Here is a 6,256-nt window from a genome sequence, read left to right on the forward strand (position 1 = left end):
ACTGCTGATGATGACGAACCAAAGATGCTGTTCACCTAAATAGCTCTTTGAAACAATAGCAAGTCATTTGCTTTTGTGAATTGTTTCCATGCCGACTAGGTTAGAATGAACCAAATCTTTGTTTTAAAACTTCCCCGCCACCTGCAAAAAAAAAAGAAGTCATTTGCTTTGTCAGAAGTCGCTGGCCGTGTAAAATTGTTTAGAATGAACTTTAAGAAAGCTCAACAGATCTTTGTTGAACCAACTCCCCGCCACTCTTTCAATTCAGCCCACCTGCAAAACAATACAGAGTCATTTGCTTTGTGAGTTGTCGACTAAAAGCGTCACACTGAGGTAAGGATCAACTTTTATTCTTATAGGCTTGAGTATGCAGGGTGGTTTACAACAGAACCATAAATGGTTTAGGATGGCAAACCATTGCTTTTCTGAAGTGAGAGAAATGTATGAATGGTGTTTAGAGTTGGTAACAGAGAGAGTCAGACATTTTCTGAAAGGGGAAAGTGCTTTAAATGTGTGTGTGTGTGTGTGTGTGTGTGTGTGTGTGTGTGTGTGTGTGTGTGTGTGTGTGTGTGTGTGTGTGTGTGTGTGTGTGTGTGTGTGTGTGTGTGTGTGTGTGTGTTTACAGCCTCTGATGATTCAGCCTGATGTGCTGCTGGACAGAAAGTTTTACACAATAGTTTTAGTTCTGGTCAAAAAGTGTCAGTGAGCTGCATGTAAATATTTACACATTTAAACACAAAGTTTAAGACTGAACATACGAAATCCAAATATCTAATATTTGGGAGAAAAGCACTTTGTGAACATCTGCCAGATGGCTGAGTAAATCAAAGAGAGCAGGGAGTATTAATGACATAGACAATGTGTCACTCTGAAGAGTTTGTGTGTGTGTGTTCAGCAAAAGGCTGCAAAAGTTCTTGCATTGACTTCAGCTTCTGCCACTCACTCGAGAGCAAGCAGACACATCCCATTCTACAGTCAGATTCTTTAACTTTGAGGAGACGTACAACCATTTCATACGTACTTGACCAGTGTGTGGGGCTGTCATTCACAGCAGTTAGGCCGCACTCATCCACTGTCAGTGACCCATGTCATGTTAGATATAAAAAGTCCACGAGGTTAGACTGATATGGTGTGCCAGTAAGGGCTGGTAAATGCATTATAATGGCTGCAGCGTCAGACTGATGTGGTTCTGCTCACTGGTGACAATAAATATCCCTCTTTTTCTTGCTTCTCTGCATTTGCAGTACAATTTAGATGACAAAACTTTCTGTGTGTTGAATTTAGGTGATGAACATATCTGAGAGGCTTGCGACAGCGGCGTATCCACGCTCTCTTCTTTCACTTTTTGAGTGTAAGTTGAAGCGTCGGATGTAGTAGGCACCTCTTCCTCGTGGCTTGGTGCTTCATGCATCTCCTCGTGGTTCATCATTTTTTCTTAGAGCTCGGCTTTTCACCATTCGGACAGATCTGAGCTTTTAAAGAGTTATACACAATAGGATTACACTCAGAAGGGAGGGGGGCTGTGGGAACCGATGGGTAACACAATAAGAAACTTCACACGCCATTACACACATTAGCCTATGACGTGGGGAATCATGGACATCTGGACACGTTCAACAATACGCCATTGATGATGCGGCGTGGGGGGTCTAGGCCATCTGGACAATTAACAATACACATGTCCATTTGATTAATGATACGGAAGGGGGGGCAAAGATTGAACAATACACCTGTCCATTTGATTAATGATAGGAAGGGGGGGGAAGGTCAAGGGTCAAATGAACAATAGGACTGAAAGGTCAAAAAGGTCAAAGAACAATAGACCTGTCAAAAAGTTTGACGAAAGGTATCTTATAATTCTCTCTAACCAAAACAAAGAGGAGACTTACCTCTTACATCAGGAAGAATCCGCATGTTTCGAGCGTTATCCGTTCTTTCATAATCCGTTGTTGAATTGTGATTGGCAGACGCTTTTCCGGTTCGCGCCTCACTTTTTTTTTCAGGAACGGTCCAAAACAATCTCCTAACGCATGGATGTTTTGCTTCCTGATCATGTGACGTGTGACGTATGCGGATGAAGATTGGCTTCAGGGCTGAGATGTTTGTTCTCTCGGCGCGGGGGCTCGTTCCGATGCTCAAACAGTAAAAAAATGCAAATGACGACTTTAGTCGTCATTGGCAGTGAACGGTTGGATCTAAAATGACGATTTTAGTCGTCAATGGCAGTGAATGAGTTAATAAGCTGCATCAAAACAAACTACTAACCTACTCACACTTTTTTATTGTTTCTTTTCTCTGAAGAAGATTTAGGGTGTTTCTCAACGTCAAGGCGGCTGGCCTTGCGAGGCAATGTCTTACGAGGCCAGGCGCCTTGCTTACGAGGACACGGCTCTTACTTGGTCAAAGAAAACAGTTAAATGGAACAGACTTGCATCATGTGACTGCGGTTTCCACGGTGGTCACCTTATGTCACGTGACCCGGGAGATAACGTTACATTTTACACGTATGCGTTTCTATATAAATATATAACGAGCCTTTTACTTTTTAAATTATGTATATGCATATATATATATATATATATATATGTAAAATTAAATATATAATTGAGTTACTACCCGCTGGCCACCAAAGCTGCAACTACTAAGCAATAGCGCCTGCATGACTTAATTTTTTTTTAAGTCGACAGTCAAGTAAGTAGAGTCGACTTCGACTAGTCGTTGATGACATCATACACCGGAAGCGGCTAAAACTGACGATTGGTGACCGGAGAGCGCAGGAGCTCCCTATGCATCAGAAACAAACGCTTGGTCACACCGCGTCATTTTTGACGCTTGGGTGTGAGAATGTGTAGCATAAACTGCTTTAGAACACTTAGGCTTTATTGTCAACCCTTATTGCAATTGCAAATGCTGACAACAATCAGCTTCAATAACATTCTTGAATAAAGAGCATAGGAGAGAACAAGCAGGCTTAAAGCTGCAAATCAGTAACAATAATCATGTAACTCTAGTGTAACATGTAAAATTAAGTGCGCTAAAGTAAAACTCCTAAAAAAAGTCCACAAAAAACGTATAAAATTACTCGCTGCCGACAGTCTGTTTGGTCACATGTTTTTGATCCTGGTTTGCGTGCAAGACAATTAGTGCATCCACATGATCAGGATGAAGGCTCGCCCGCTGTCGGGTGATCGTATTCCCGGCAAGTGAAAAAATCCTCTCGCATGGGAGTGCTGGTAGCTGGAACAGCCAAATAGCTTTTGCTTAGCTTTGCCAAACAGGAAAATCTATCCTCGTTGCGGGACCACCACTGGAGCGGATTGCCCCATGGTGGGAATGTGTGGTGTTGAAAAATAATCCCAGATTTCTTCAGCTGCAGTGGAGCAGTGAGTTGATCTCCTGTCACTTTGATAATGCGGTCCAAAAAGTTGCACACAGTCTTCCTCGAGCCTGGTTTTTTTTCCCAGTCATTGGCTCACTTTGGGCTTCAGTTGTGTCCTCGGCTTGAGCTTCACCTAAAATGATAAGTTTACAATTACCTATGCTGCATGCATCTGAATAATATGAGTGTATTATAGTTCAGTGGACCTACCTGTTGCTGCAGGCGGCTCTCCGTTTTGTAGCAGGACGTCCAGGTGTCTCTGGGCTGCCTCTCGTTTATTCTGCGTGATGAACTGAAGATGTTTGAAGCGAGGGTCTAACATGCAGGCAGCAATTGGGATAGATTCTGTCAGATCCTCAGACCTCAGTTTGAAGCGCGTTTCCAGCTGTTGTCGGACCGTGTTTTTGAAAGTGCGTACAGCTGCCAGGTCAGACTCTTCAACACAGAGTGCTGCTGATCATGTTGAAAATCACAGGATAAATGAAAGAGAGCCCAACGTGTAACTCGCCACACATTATTTCAGCAGCCTTTGCCAGAGGTTGCAGCACAGGAATCAGCTGTTCCACAAGCTCCCACTGGGAGGCTGTCATGGCAAGTGACTTCTGGACTCTTGACTTTGTGACAGCTTCATCTGCAAGTACGGACTGGACCGCGATCCTCTGCTCGAATAGCCGCTGGAGCATGACAAAAGTGGAATTCCACCGAACAGGACAGTCAGTCTGGAGTTTGTTGGATTTTACGCCAAGCTGTTCCTGACGCTTCTTCAGAGCGCGCTTCTTCAGAGCGCAAGATGCAAGTGAAGAGTGGCGAAAGTGGCTGCCAACTCTTCTTGCTGTGTCGACAGCTTTCACCACCTCAGGTAAAACTAATCCAGCTTTAATTGCCAGCTGCAGTGTGTGCCCGGTGCAGCCCAGATCATGTAGAAACATCTTGCATAGCTCCATGGCTAGATTCATGTTACTGGCATTATCGTGGACTGTGCAAAACACCTGTATTCCCCATTCACTGATTATTTTAGACAGCCAATCAGCAATGTTTACAGCCGTGTACCTCTCTGGCATCCCATCGGTACAGAGCACCCGGGCCTTTAGCTGCCATGAATTGGTAATGTAGTGAGCAGTTACCGTAATATACGGCTCCATGGTGGAAGACGTCCACAGATCAGTTGTTAGCGAAACACTCTGGCCTTTCATTTCTTCACCAATATTTTCACGCAGGTTATCATACTGGTGTGCAATGGTGTTCCACAGTGTGTTGTAGGATGGGACGTTGTAACCTGGTTCGAAAAAAATCAGTAGGTCTCAGAAGCCGTCTTCGTGGACTGCAGCTAATGGTCTGATGTCTTCAACAATAAAATTCACCAACAAATTGGTGATTTACTGCCGTCATCTTTCTGTTACAGCTGGATGTTTGGTGAAAGTGCTGATTGACTGCTGAACGGGCGACTTGGGTTGTCCCTCCTCAGCTAGCATTAGCGGATGCCTTTTCAAATGCATGTGCATAGCACTTGTACTTTTGTTATATTTTAGAACGGACTTGCAGATTTTACATGTTACAGAATTAGAAGATTCATCTTTAGTGAAGTATTTCCACACAACTGAAACATTTCTGCTAGTTTGCTGCAATGACCCACCCGGCTCGTCACCTGCTGTGTTTTCCGGGGACTCCATTTTGTTGTTATCACGTGACAGCGACTAGTCGATGAAAGGCATAAAAAGTCACTACTGAGCAGTGAAGTCGACTAGTCGACTAGTTCATATGACCCCTACTAAGCAACTAACCAACCATAAATAACTTCTTTGGATCTAAAAAAAAACATTTTAAATTAGCTGACTTACATTTAAACAGGAAATTTGCCCCCGAAGTAGTTGTCGGTTTCTGATCCGCCATCCTTTTGAAAACACTGTGCTGAATTCTGGGAAATTTTTGACCAAGGCTGGGCTAAAAGATACCTCCCTTGTATCCTTGTTCAGATAGCTAAACGGCTAACAAACAAAACACATGCCTCAGTAGAACATAAACATTGGAATACGGCTTGATGGTTCCTGATGACGTATCTCCTGGGCAACCGGGGCGGGGCCAAGACATCAAGGTGAGGTTCCTTGGCATTGTCATGTGAGGCAAGTCTGTTCCATTTAACCATTTTCTTTGACCAAGGAAGGACAGTGTCCTCATAAGCAAGGTGCCTGGCCTCGAAAGACATCGCCCAGGCGCCTTGACACCAAGAAACATCCAACATCCAGCCTTCTGGATTCCAGGTTCGCTGGCGTTATGTGAATTTTTTTATTTGCATCCATCTGTTGTAGGCTTCACCTAAACTCACTCTGCTTTTAGATCATTTATGGTCACTCCTGAGAAGGATAACATCTTCTGGGCTCAGAAGCAGCTGCTTGACTTGTCGTGTCCGCCATTTTCCACTGTGCCATTACAAAGGAAAATACTGTACCTTCCTTCTGCACACCTCTAAATGCTCCGTTGAGGAAATATTAAAAAAATATATATATATAGCTTTCCATTTTCAACCCTTAAGTATCTGTTAAGAGGTAGGAGTCGAATTGTGTACTTGCAGCTTTCTCGGTTAGCTTATTAACACAGAAAGCTGTATTAAGCATTAGCATCCAAGTACCATATCTAAGGGATCCATGATTGCCAGACCTTTTAGGAACTCATCCATATCAATCTTTTCATTCAGATTTTTATCCTAGAGACCCCTCATTAGCTCAAAGGTCCTATTATCTTGTCAATTGTGACTGAATTGCTCCGGTCTTCACATATCTGTTCGACAGGCTGGCAGTTAAGAGCTCATTTTGCTTAAAGCGAGCCGGAACGCACATAACCTGTGCAAGAAACTTCAAGTGCTCGTCTGCGACTGACAGC

Source organism: Nothobranchius furzeri, chromosome 1, assembly GCF_043380555.1.
Source record: "Nothobranchius furzeri strain GRZ-AD chromosome 1, NfurGRZ-RIMD1, whole genome shotgun sequence".
Classification (NCBI taxonomy): Eukaryota; Metazoa; Chordata; class Actinopteri; order Cyprinodontiformes; family Nothobranchiidae; genus Nothobranchius; species Nothobranchius furzeri.